The following is a 14,118-nucleotide window of genomic DNA, read 5'->3' on the forward strand; positions in this document are numbered from 1 at the left end:
AAATTTGTGTAATTTTGTGCAGGTCCACCATGAGCACCTTCACTACCGCTATGAGGTGCTGAAGAAGATTGGGCACGGAGGTCAAGGCCAGGTGATCCGGTGCCTTGACCACAAGATGAACACCCTGGTGGCCGTGAAGATCTTGGTATCACCATTGAGGTAAGAATTCAGAATGGTGTCGTCACAAGGACGACGTTGTTGTTACGTCCAGTGCTGTGGGTGGCCGTGTGATGAGGTGGTGACAACTCGTGCCTCACGTAGAGGGTCCCCGGTTCGACTCCTGACTCGGGTGCCCTCCTGTGTGGAGTTTGTATGTTCTCCCCCTGTTCTGGATCAGTTCACTCTTACATTACATTAAGTCTTCATTTAACCTAGTAGAGGCATTCCTGAAAAGTGCCACGTTAAGGGAAAGCACATTAAGCAAACATAATATCCCCATATATAATGTAACGATAAAGTTTTGCAAGATATAATACATGCACACAGTGATGTGAAGAGACCAGTAACGGAGGGCATGCTGTCACGTCACGTGATCATTCCGCATTCCGCCTACTGTGTCATACCGCTCAGCTGTGCAATTTTATTGTGGGCACATTCCACGTTATAATGGGCGCTTTCCTGCATTAGAACAGAAGCATTCCGGATTATAATGGGTGCGGTCCGCGTTATAACGGGAGCCTTCCACGTTATCATGGGCACGTTCCACGCTATAAAAGGCGTGTTCCACACTGTAATGGAGTTGTCCCATGTCATAACGGGCGCGTTCCGTGTTATAACGTGTGCGTTCTGCGTTATAGCAGCTACATCATGGGACCTCCTTTGCCAGTACCAAAATATACTCCCAAAGGAGGTCCCATGATGTAGCCATTCACCCCGAGCTCTCATTACTCTGAAAACGCTTGTCTTTGTGCTGTACGCCTTTTGGCGTCCCCTGGTCTAACACCGTTTTTGAGACGAGGCTCAAAAGAAAGGTGTTTCTGGTGTGGACCAATCAGTTTCAAAGACAATGCATATATTATCAGAGTATGTTTTTTGTTTGCATTCTGACCACAAGTATTGTGGTTAATGCAGACATTATTCCTTGTAAAAGGTTTCAGTTTGGTGTTTTAACATCTTAACACCTGTTTTCTTGCTAGAAAAAAGGAGAAAATATATTCTGATATTTTGGTACTGGCAAAGGAGGTCCCATGATATTCCACGTTATAATGCCTTGCTCTGTGAGAGCCACATTCAGTCACGACTCAGCTGTGGCTCAGTCTTTAAAACTCAGGCTCAGCTCTAGCTCAGCCGTGGTTTGGCCCAGGCTTGAGCCGCTCAGCTGCTGTTAAAGATACATGAGTGGCTCAGCCGTGGCTTGGCTCAGCTCCTGGGAATCCTGAGTGTGGCTGGGGCCATGCTCGGAGTCGGTTCAATTCACACATTAGGGAATCACTACGTTCAGGCAGCACCCCAAACCCCCTTCTATCCCTTGCTTATTTGATCCTCTTCCCGATCCTTTCTGGAACCTTCCATGAGCGCACTACTGGAACTCACAATGCCATTACACTTGGGGAACTAATATTTATTCATTAATTCTGAATAGAATTTGTTTCTGGTCATTCCTTAAGCAAGTCTAAGTCATGATTCATTTGTGGATTTTCTCTGCACAGCTCCAAGCATGATAAATTTCAGAGAAAGGAGCTCCAGATGGCTCTGGAACTTCAGGGCGAGGGCAGTGATGAGGACTACAACGTCATCAAAGTCCTGAACCATTTTGACTTCAGAGGACACCACTGCATTGTCCTGGAGCTGTTGAAGTACGTACCATGTGTTCCCACCGCCCCCCCCCCCCCCCATAGCGTGGTTAACTTCATTAGCTAAACTAAAACTTTTATTTAACAGGTAAAGCCCACTGCCCTATCAGTTATTTTTCACAAGCGGCCTGGCTACAAATGATAGCTAAAAAAAGTGGCTGATGTGGAAATGTATAGTAGCCAAATACTCTAAAAGCAAGTTTCTAAATGTGGAGGGACAAACCAGAGAACCCGGAGAAAAATCCACGTGACCAGGGGTAGAACATGCAAACTCAAAATATACATGCGTCACGGTCGGGATCAAAGCCCCGATCTCTTCCACACCAGGGGAGGGTGATAACGTCACACCACCGGGGCTAGATGTTACTTTTGGGATTCCTGTGCCACCCACGCATTGTGATACTGTGGAGCTGTCATGTGTCCCGGGTGCACGAGGCCACGCCTCTTTTCTCAATCAGCCCCGCCCACTTTTATATAGCCACGCCTCCACTCGATCAGCGCAGTGGTAATGCTTGAGCCCCTCGGTGAAAATCCCTGAGTTCGATTCTCAACTCGGACGCCTTTCTCTGTGGAGTTTGTATCTCCTAATGGATAATTCCACCACCCGGAAACAGAGCCAATGAAAGCAAGTGGACAAATGTGCTAACTGATTTGGTTTATCAGCAAACCGATGACCTAAACCCACACTGAGCTATGAATCATATTAGTCGTGAATGTGCAAATAGAATATTAATATTGTCGTTATCAGAATCCACGCAGTATTGCAGGGTATGACACTGACGCTGGTTCGTTGTTGTCATTGTTGTTGCTGCTGCTGCCTCTTTCACAGGGAGAGCCTCTATGATGTGATTACGGAAGGGAGGCTCCGGAAATTGCACATGGGGATGGTGAAAACTTACACCAGGGGCATCCTCAAGTTCCTTTGCCACACCAAGGCCAGGAGCATCATCCATGCAGACATCAAGCCAGTGAGTGGACACAGCATTCAGCGCGACTTTGTTCCGGAGTTGTGTCATTATTGGGGACTCGGTCCATAGAGAAAACTAACCACGTTGGTCACAGGGTCGATGTGTTAGCTCTGTCCGTCTATCTGGAAGGAAGCAGGGTCACGTTACCTCTGGTGATGATCTGGTATGAATTCAACTGTCGTGTAGAGTCGTGTCGCTATTGCGGGACTCACCACAGATAAAACCAGCAATGTAGATCACAGCGTTGCCCCAAACTTTGGGAAATACAAACCGGAGCTGAAAAGAATGAATTTCAAAACGTGCCAAATACGCGTTTGAACAGACAGCTGCTCATTGTCAGCTTCCCAAGACAAACGCGCGGTGGAAAGCGTCACGAAATCCGTGCGCCCTTGATTGTGGTTTTTGGTCCGTAACTCGTTATCGGGCAGCTGTGAGCATCTATGATAAGTTGTCTATAGAGCTGCACCCTTTTACTTAGATGGTGCTTCAGAGAGCTTTAAATGTGATGAGCCTCGACTAACATCGCTCATCTTGACGCATTTGAAAGGGGCACCCCCAGTGGCAGCTGTCAGAAAACAGCGAATGTTGCACTTGACTCAAGGTTGATGACGGTGCTACGCCTCACCTAGTTCCCTGTTTAGCTTGTACCGTGGTACGTAATTGATCCACTGCTGGCTGAATGCTATCGGCGTAACATCCGAGTGTGAATTCCTTCTGCCTTTCTTCCTTTAGGAAAATGTTCTACTCAAGGATACCGTGACTGGCACCGTCAGGGTCACGGACTTCGGCACCAGCTTTTTTGTGAAAAGGCAACGTGAGTAACCTCACCTGGGTGTGAGTTTCTGCGTGTGGGTGTGAGTTTCTGCGTGTGGGTGTGTCTGTGTTCCAGTGTGTGTGTGTGCAAGTCTCTTAGTGTCTGTACATGTGACAGTGTGTGATAACGATGCTGTTCATGACACAGTGAGTATACACACACACGTACATATATATATTTGTTGTTGTTGTGCAGCTCTGCATGTTGGTGGGACCCTGCCATACCTATCTCCGGAGGTATTGCTGGGCTACAGATTAACGTGTGCAGTGGACATGTGGGCACTGGGCTGCACAGTGGCGGAGTTGGCGACCGGCAGGGAATTATTCCATTCGGACAGCCGCGACGACCACCTCCCGTGCTGCATGGAGGTATTTCCAACTGGGCGTTCACCCGCTCGTGATTCCCCCCTCCTTCCTTGAAGTTGTAGGCTATGGGGGGGGGGAGCCAGGAGAGGGGGGGCGATTGGCTACTTGGTGATCTGGCGAATGGCAGCCATTGTATGTTTTATGTGTGTACACGTGTGTGTCTGTACGTGTGGGGGGAGCAGTGGTGTAGCGGTTAGCGTGCTCAGCTACAAACCCGGTAATGCGAGTTTGATTCCAATTCACGGCCAACATCAGTGATGATTATCTGAACCGGTACTGGGCATCCCCTAGTACAAATCAGCCTCAAATGAGTACCTGGTGCCGTGTGTACCTGCTTCAATATGGCCAACCATCCCCTCTCTGTGTGTGCCACAGTCCTGGCCCTCAACAGGTGCCGCTACTGTTGCTGCTGCTGTTTCTACTCACTACTAAAAGCACTTGCCCCTACAGTCTGCTGCGGCTACACGGGTGACTTTTGCCTTTATCTCAACCATGTGCAGATCCTCGGGTTGCCTCCAAGATGCATGATGGATGCAGCTCCTGACGGAATGCACTACTTTGGTGAGTTGAAGGGTGGGGCGAGCAACCGGCCGGATTCAGTGTTAGGGTGTGGCCTGGAGCTGTTGTAGTTCTTTTTGGGGGGGTGGCCATGGGGGGGGGGGGGCCTCTTTGTATTTTCAATTCCTTGGGTGAGTGGGTGGGTAAATGGGCGCGTGGGCAAGTGGGTAGATGGGCAAAGTGGTGGTTGGTGACTGTGTGTCTCTCCTGCTGTGCATGTCTCCTGCAGATCGTTTGGGCATGATGTTCTCCCCAGTCAAGAGAAGGGTGCCAGGGAGCTTGTCACTTCACGGGGCACTCAAAAGCCACGACCCGGAGTTTGTTGACTTTGTCAGCTCCTGCCTGCGGTAAGAATCATCCCCCACCACCTCCCCCCTCCCCATGAGGATTTCTCCCACCAAGGTGATCAACGAACGCCCTCCACCGATCACCAGGAAGATGTGGAGCTGAGTGAACCTGCCGATAACCAGTACCACCGGTGTTAAGATCGCCCTCTTTGGAGGTCCGTTAAAGATGATCCTCGGCAGTGCGAGGCTCAGGGCATTTTTAGAGTACTGCGTATTGAAGGATTGCCGCTGCTACCGCGACTACCGCTGATGCCGTGCGATCCTGGACCTCGTGGGAGAAGGGAAGGAACGTCAATCCTCTCACCACGCCTCTCTCACCACGTGCGCTGCGTGTGACCCCGGTGCGTCTCTCAACAGATGGGATCCGGATTGTCGCATGACGCCAGCGCAGGCGCTGGGTCACAGCTGGCTCCGGACCGTGGCCACCAGCACCACCAGCAACGCCACCGCCATCACCATTGCTGCTCCTGGCAGTGTACAGTGTTTTGGAGCTGCTGAGCGACGGTAAGCCATGAGCTGCTTGTCCAATGTTCAAGGCAGTCCATAGGGAGGTGTGGGGCCCGGGGCAAGTCACAATTAAATCGGAAGTATTACCAACAATACAGGGGTTGTTTCGGTTAGATCGCATAGATATACATGTGTTGTTAAACTCACCACCACCCAACACAGCCAATTAGTAAGGTGTATCATGTAAACAAAATGTGCCAATTAGTTACTAGATCAGCACACCAGTGTGTTGGAAAGTAAACCCACCACATTTACTATTCGAATACGACATTTTGCCGGGGATTGCAACCAGCCTCATAAGGTGACGGCCAGAATTGTGGAGAAATACTCCTGTTTCGGTCTTAAATAGTGATAAATGTGAATGTGATGTCATCATTTGTGAGCCAATCTGGTGCGAAAGCCTACGTGTTAAAAAGACATTTTACGTCTGACACCGTAACATCGAAGCACAGGGCCGCCAAAAGCACGGTGCCTGGGGCGGTTTCCCCAGTACACCGTACCCGGGGGACGGCTCTGCTCCTGTTAATGTATTTACATTTATTACTACTACCCTTATTTAGCCAGCATGAGCCTCACTCAGTCTCAAGACTCTTTTTCAGTAGAGTCCTGCCAAGTTGTTTGCAGTACAGAACAAATTTGCTTTTGCTACTGCTGCTATGCGATCCCAATTGAGTGATTTGGAGGTTCAATTTCTAACACTGGCGAGGATGTCCATCCAACACTGGTTGCGTTGCGTGTGTCAGGGTTCAGTTACGTGGAGGAAAATGCCAAACCCAAAGGAATGAAAGTTACATTTTAATGTACAATTTTATTGAGGGACTGTGTGTTGTCTTGGTGGGGTCTGGGGCTGTTTTGTTGATGTTTTGCTGCCTTGCCCAAGTTTACATTTAGTGTTGAAAATCTGGCCGGATTTTATGTACTTTGTGCTTATGTGCTCAATTTTTTGTGACTTGCTTACATTTTTACACGTTGCACTCCTTTTGTTTGTTGTTGTAACTTGCTGACGCTGTGCCTCGACTGCATATCTGTAAAGGAAGAGCTTCATAGCTTATCGGATTCCTCTTCATCCAGTCTAAATAATGTATTCTGATTTTGGAAACCAATGCAGGACAAAACGAGGGGGGGGGGTAGAACACACTCCACATTCCACACGGAGAAGTGGCCCAAGTATGGGAATCAAACCCAGGTCCCTCTTTGACCGAGTTCCAGCCCTGCTGCCTGCAAACGAACACATGTACAGTTCAAACCCCACGTATACATTCAGTTATATACGGATGTATTTTTATAATTGGTTCCTGGGTGAGGACAAATAATGAGGCAGCCATATCTTTGCCATGTAGCCCTTCATCCAGTGTGATATCGCAAGACTAATGACGATTCTGTAACCAGACCCACGATGGGCATGGTATGCTGCATTATTGCAGCGTTATTAACCTGGTTAATATATCTCCGCACACAGTTAGTCCGTACGCGGATGATGGTGGGGGGGGGGGGGGGGGGGACTGCGATCTCTGCTGTAGCAGGAAGTTGGAACGGTGTCGTGCGCATCTCTTCACAGAGCGGAGCCGGCGCTGCCCCCATCCTCCGCGTTTGCCCTGGCCTCTAAATGTAAGCTGACGGTTGTGGTGGAAGAGGAGACCATGGTGGAGGAGCTGGTGGTGCAGGAGGAGACCCTGGTGGAGGAGCTGGTGGTACAGGAGGAGGAGACTCTGCTGGAGGAGCTGGTGGTGCAGGAGGAGACCTGGGTGGAGGAGCTGGTGGTGCAGGAGGAGACCCGGGTGGAGGAGCTGGTGGTGCAGGAGGAGACCCGGGTGGAGGAGCTGGTGGTGCAGGAGGAGACCTGGGTGGAGGAGCTGGTGGTGCAGGAGGAGGAGACCCGGGTAGAGGAGCTGGTGGTGCAGGAGGAGGAAACCCGGGTGGAGGAGCTGGTGGTGCAGGACGAAGAGGAGATGGGGGGGGAGACAGAGGAGGTGGAGACGAAGAAGGAGCAGGAGATGGTGGTGCAGGAGATGGTGGTGGAGGAGGAGATGACAAGGAAAGAGGATCAGGCGATGGTGATGCAGGAGGAGAAGAGGAAGCGAGGGGGCCTGGCCCGCATAGGGAGAACCATCCGTGCACTCCTCCGACGCGCGCTGCTGTGTGGTGGCCGGTCCACCACACAGTAGAGGTGGTGGTCATGGATAGTTGTGAACCACGACCACTATCACCACACCCACCACGCACACTCCACACATACACCCCCCTGTGATACCCACCACCCACCACACACACCCTGCACCCACCTACCCCGTGATACCCACCACACACTACACAAAGAGCTAGTGGTTTAGAGGGTTAGGGGTTTATAAAGTTATGGGTTTAGAGGTTTTGGGGTATTTTGGGGATACGGGGTTTATATGTTTAGGTATTTTGAGGGTTATAGGGTTTAGGGGTTGAGAGTGTTAGGGGTTTAGGGGATTCTAGAGTTAGGGGTTTAGAGGGTTAGGGTTTTAAGGGTAAAGGGGTTTAAAGGGCTAGGTGTTTAGAGGATTAGGCTATTAGGGGTATAGGGGTTTAAAGAGTTAGGGGTTTAGGGGTTCAGAGGGTTATGGTTTTAAGGGTAGAGGGGTTAAGAGGGTTAGGGATTTAGAGGGTTTTGGGTTTAAAGATTTTGTGTTTAAGGGTTTAGGTTAGGGGTTCAGTGGGTTAGAGGTTTGGGGGTTTATGGGTTAGGATTTTAGAGGGTGATGGGTTTAGACTGTTATGGTTTTAAGGGTAAAGGGGTTTTGAGGGTTGAGTTCTAGAGGGTTACAGTTTAGAAGGTTGTGGTTTTAGAGGGTTCTCGATTTAGAGAATTAGGGGTTTATGGGGTTTGATTGTTAAAGGGTTAGTGGTTTAGAGGGTTAGGAGTTTATAAGGTTATGGACTTAGGGGTTTAGAGGTTTTGGGGCTTTTAGGGGGTAAGCAGTTTAGAGGTTTGGGTGGTTTTAAGGGTTATGATGTTTAGGGGTTGAGCATATTAGGGGTTTTGAGGGTTAGGGTTTTAGTGGGTTAAGGGTGTAGAGGGTTAGGGGATTAGAGGGTGAGGGGTTTAGAGGGTTGGGGTTTTCGGGGTATTTGGGTTATGATTTCAAAGGGTGAGGAGTTTAGACGGATAGGGTTTTAAGGGTGAAGGGGTTGAGGTTTTTATTTAGTAGAGTTTAGAAGGTTATGGGTTTAGAGGGTTAAGGGTTTAGAGTTACTGTCGGTGTTTAGAGGTTTAGGGGGTTTATGGGTTTTGATTGCTCGGTGTTGTGGTTTACAAGGTTACGAGTTTTAGAAGGTTTTGGGTTTAGAGGTTTCAGTGTTTCGGGGATTAGAGGTTTATAAGGTGAGGGGTTTACAGGGTTATGGTTTTACAGGCTTAGGGGTCTAGACAGTTTGGGGTTTAAGGGTTTAGAACAGGGGTGGGCAAATTTTTTGACTCGCGGGCCACAATGGGTTCTAAAATTTGACAGAGGGGCCGGGCCAGGAACAGATGGATGGAGTGTTTGTGTGAACTAATATAAATGTCGTGTAAAAATAATAACATGAAAGGATTTGGCCTTTAACAGGTAGCAAAGCATTTATTTGCAAGGCAATTTAACAAATTGCATGAACAATACAAAAACGTCGTAACTCCCGGTCAAAGTGCGCCATCTAATGGGGAAATGGGGGCATTACAGGAGAAAGGTAAAATTTAATTTAATAATAATAATAATTGTACAAGTTCGGCGGGCCGGATTAAAAATCCCAACGGGGCCGTATACGGCCCGGGGGCCGTACTTTGCCCATGTCTGGTTTAGAAGGTTAAGGGTTTAGACAGTTAAGAGTTTTTGGGGTTTATGGGTTAGGGTTCTAAAGGGTGAGGTGTTTAGACGGTTGGAGTCTTCAGGGTAAAGTCCTTTATAGGATTTGGTGTTTAGAGGGTTAGAGTTTAGAACGTTTTGAGTTTAGAGGGTTTAGAGGTTTATGGGTTTCGATTGTTAGAGGTTGAATGGTTTAGATGGTTAGGAGTTGAGGAGGTTATAAGGGTATGTGTTTAGGGGTTTAGAGGTATAGGGGATTCAAGGGTTAGGGATTTAGAGTGTTAGGGGTTTAGTGGTTAGAGAGTTTAGAGGGTTTAACACCTAGACTTTCACAACTAATATTGGGTTAGTCTCCAACACTAAATGGCACTTTTTGTTGATGTGACAAATTTTCCTAATTGGCTGTGTCGGGTGGTGGCTGGTTTAACGACACATTTATATTTACACAATCTAACCCCAAAAAGACATTTATGGGTTTAGAGAGTTAGGGGTTTAGTGGGTTATGTGTTTAGAGGGTTAGCATTTTAGGGGTATGGGTGTTTTAAGGGTTAGGCATCTAGAGGGTTAGTTCTTTAGAGGGTTGGGGTTTAAATGTGTTGGGATTAGATTAGGGATTTAGGGTTTTAGAACGTTAGGGTTTTGAGGGTTAGGGTTTTAGAAGTTGAGGATTTAGAAGGTTATGAGTTCAGAGGGTTAGGGGTCTAGAGGGTTAGTTCATTAGAGGGTTGTGGTTTAGATTGGTTGGTATTTAGAATTTTAGGGATTTAGGGTTTTAGAAGGATAGAGTTTCAAGGTTAAGAGGGTTAGGGATTCAGAGGGTTGAGGGTTTGGTTTTTAATGGCTTCGAAGGTTAGGGTTAAAAGACTAAGGGGTTTGGAGAGTGAGGGGTTTTTGGTGGGTTAGGGTTTTAAGGGTAAAGGGTTTGAGAGGGTTAGCGGTTTAGATGGTTATGGGTTTAAATGGTTAGGGATTTAGATAGTTACGGGGTTTAGAGGTTTAGAGGGTTTTATTTGTTCGAGGTTTAGTGGTTAAGGTCTCTGTGCGAGTCCAACAGGTTTATTTTAGTCTATGGTAAGATAAAAACAGTTCAGTTTAATTTGTATATATTTAAACAATTTGTTTACCTTTCCTGTCGTGTTTTTGTATTGTATTTTTGTTATGTTCTGACCCGCCCGATTGGACGTCTGTGAAAACAGATCGTCATAGCTCATCAGATTCATCCAGTATAAATAAATATTCAGATTAAAATTCTATTGACCTCTGTGCGAATCTATGGATTTCTGTGTGAGTTTTTGGGTCTCTTGAGTGTATGGATCTCTGTGTGAGGCTATTGGTCTCTGTGCATGTCAAAAGGACTCTGAGTGAGTCTATGGGGTTGCCGTGTGAGTCTGAGTGTCTGTAGGAATGCATGGGTCTCTGTTGGAGTCTATGGGTTTCTGGGTATGGTTGTTTGTGCGAGTTTTACATGCATAAATGGAACTTAAAAAGGCCATTGAGGGTTGCAGAATCCAAATTGAATATTAAGTTCCCCGCAGTGCAAGCCAGCTCGCTAGTCGTGTCATCAAACAGCCCCTGTAATTCTTTATAATAATAAAAGACTTACTCCAAGAAATCCACACAGTAAGGTCCTGAATTGGGGTTTTATTTTATAATCTTTGGTTTTATTCGGTTAAGTCACGAAGGTAAAAAATAAATTAAAATTAAATAAAAGAAAAAATTAAAACACGACGTTTCGAAGGCAACACAGGCTTCCGTCTTCAGGTGGAAACAGTCACAGCAAAAAATCGCTGCACCAAGTGGCGAGGCTCTGGGAACCTCTGGCTTATATACAGGTTAAGGGAGGGGGGGGGAGCCATGTAGGGGGACCTTTGTGGGGTGCGGGGCTGAGTTAATCCGTCTTTTGTTGTGTAGAGGGTGCGGGGGATGGGTCACTGTGTGTGTGCAATAGAAACGGAAAAAAATAGAAAAATTAAAGATCGGCAAGAATGTGCTGTAAGGGGGAAGTAGAAAAAAGGGAAAGAGAAAGTTCGGAAGGAATATGCTTGGTATACCACTACTTGAAATTGCTGTTAGAAATTAGTTGACGTTTGGTATGATTTAAAACGTCCTCCCAGTGGTTGCTTAATTTGAAACTATCCTCTCGGTTGAAGGTATGCCTGTATTTGTATATCTGAATGGCTTGGTGAACACATCTCTGGTGATAACCTATAGGTTTACAGAGAACCTTGGTATCGGAGAAGACAATCTCATGATCACCCATAGCGTTGTGACAATGATCAGCCACAGCAGAAGAATTCGTCCTGCCGTGTTTCAAATCTCATTTGTGCTCGTGAATTCGGTCAGAGACATGTCGCTTTGTCTCCCCGATATAGCAATCACCACAGGTACAACTCAATTTGTAAACCCCGGGGTACTGTAAGTCAGGAATGACATCCTTCACGGATGGGATAAGATCACGAATTTTGTGTACTGTATTGAACCGGACCTGGATCTTGTGTTTGTTTAGAATTTTGGAAATCTTTTTAGTAACGCCTGCTATATATGGTAGTGTGATGGTTTTGACCAGAGTATCAAGTGGTTGTTTCTGTATGGAGGGAGAAACAGCTTGGCGGATGGTACGGTCAGAATATCCATTCCTTTTGAGGGCCAGGTGCACATGTTTTAATTCACTGGTCAGGTGGTGTTGGTCCGAAATGCAATGAATCCAATGGTATACAGTTTTGATGAGATAATTCTTTTGGGCTGGGTGGTGGTGGGAATCAGGCTTCAAGTAGGAATCTGTGTGGGTGGGTTTCCTGTAGACAGAATGCCCCAATGAGCCATCAGGTCTCCTCTGAAACAGAACATCTAAGAATGGTAGCTTGCCATCTTTCTCCACTTCCATGGTGAATTTGATGGCGGGATTGTCTGGAATTGATGTGGTGTAGGAAAAGGTTCAAAGCTGGGAGGCTATGTGGCCAAATGACGAAAGTGTCATCCACATATCTCTTCCCCTGGGAAGGTCTGAGGGTGGAAGTCTGGATGGCGTCTGATTCAAATTTCTCCATGAAAATATTGGCTATCACTGGTGACAAGGGGGAACCCATGGGGGTACCCTCATTTTGTTTGTAGAAGGAGCCATTCCAAGTAAAGTAGGTATTGTTGAGGCAGTGCCTAACCAGTGCAGGTGTATCGGCGTCTAGTCCATGTTGGACCAAATTTTCAATTATTTCAATGGTATCAGGTACTGGGACCTTGGTGAACAAAGAGACCACATCGAAGCTGACAAGGATATCGTCAGGGGACAGTACAACGTTTTTGACCATAGAGACAAATTGGGCTGAGTTAACTACTGCTGAGGCGGTCTTGCCAGTGAAAGGCAGCAAGGAATATGACAGAAAACGGGCTAGTCTATAGGTAGGTGAGTTGATTGTGGATACGATGGGTCGTAGTGGGGTGCCTTCTTTATGGATCTTGAGAAGACCATAGAATCTAGGGAGTCTTGCAGCAGAAGGTTTTAGGGAGGGACGTTTAGTTGGGTCGATTAGGGAGGTCGAACTTGTGATGATCTTGGTTTTTATCGCTAGGCTATTGGTAGGGTCATTTTTAATTTTTGAGTAACTTCCATCGTTGAGCAGATTCTGGATTTTGTTGTTGTATGAATCTTTATCCATAATTACAGTACCGTTGCCTTTATCGGCTGAGAAGATGACTATATCACTTCTGTTTTTTAAATTCGCGAGTTCAGAGCGTTCATTTTTGCTGATGTTACTAATGGGTTTCTTAGCATTCTTAAGAATAGTGGCTATTTCAGCTCTCGCAACGTCTGCTTGGATGTGTGCCACGCCTTTGAGGGCTACATCGACCTGAGAGATGATATCATCTACTGGTATGTGTTTTGGGGTGACAGCAAAATTCAGTCCCCTAGCCAGTACTGTTTTCAGATTGTCCGAAATCGGCGTGCTACTCTGATTAATGACGATTTTGTTGACGTCGAGTTTTGTTATACGTGGAACTGGGTTCTTCTTTAATAGCTGGTTGAATTTAGAAATCAGGTTAGCTTCACATTTGATTGACAGTGAATCAGCAGAAGAAGCAGTCATGTTGTCTATGTGATTCCAATCCGCACCAACCGGCATGTGCACCCACATGTATACCACCTCTACACCGTTCATCATGCTAGGTCAGCCAATCAAATGCTAATTTTTATGCTAATTCCTTTGTCAAGGCACCTTGTTTCCTCGCACACAGCTTAACGGTCACGGTCTGAGCGTGGCTGTGTTTCACTCCAGCGCTGTCCTCGAGACAGCCTGGTTCCTTCACCTGATGAAGGCCGCTTGTGTTGTGGCCGAAACGTCGTGATTTTTGTTGTTTTATTATTTACCTACGTGACTTTACCGAATAGAACCAAAGAGTATGGATCCTTGCAGTCACGAAAGCTTTAAATCTAGAATTGATCACCTCTACGGGGAGGGCTTTCACCTATCTGTTAGAGCTTTTAACAGACAACGGGACAAGAAGTCACAGCTCATCGAGACGCTGACCTTCCTCAAAAGATGCCGCGATCACAAGGTAATACCCATCGCTTTCACACTCATTTCTTCTGCTGTATCTTCTCCGAATTCTAAACAGATTCTGTTTAAGGCCAGCCTATCTTAAATCTCAGAGAGGATAAGGCTACTCCGATTTGAACTCGATACTTTAGACAGGACTCTCCTACAAGCTCATTTAATGTTAACACAAAAAATGTCACCTTCTGATTGGAATCACATAAACAACATGACTGCTTCTTCTGCTGATTCACTGTCAGTCAAATGTAAAGCTAACCTAATTTCTTTCTGATTGGGAGGGGGTCAAATATATAACATTTTTGACGTGCTTTTTTTCTGGATTTTGTTGTTGTTATTCTGTCTCTCACTGTTCAAATAAACCTACCATTAAAATTATAGACTGATAATTTCTTTGTCAGTGGGCAAACGTA

This window comes from Petromyzon marinus, chromosome 39, assembly GCF_048934315.1.
Source record: "Petromyzon marinus isolate PM22_M1 ecotype Great Lakes invasive population chromosome 39, UKy_Petmar_22M1.pri1.0, whole genome shotgun sequence".
Lineage (NCBI taxonomy): Eukaryota > Metazoa > Chordata > Hyperoartia > Petromyzontiformes > Petromyzontidae > Petromyzon > Petromyzon marinus.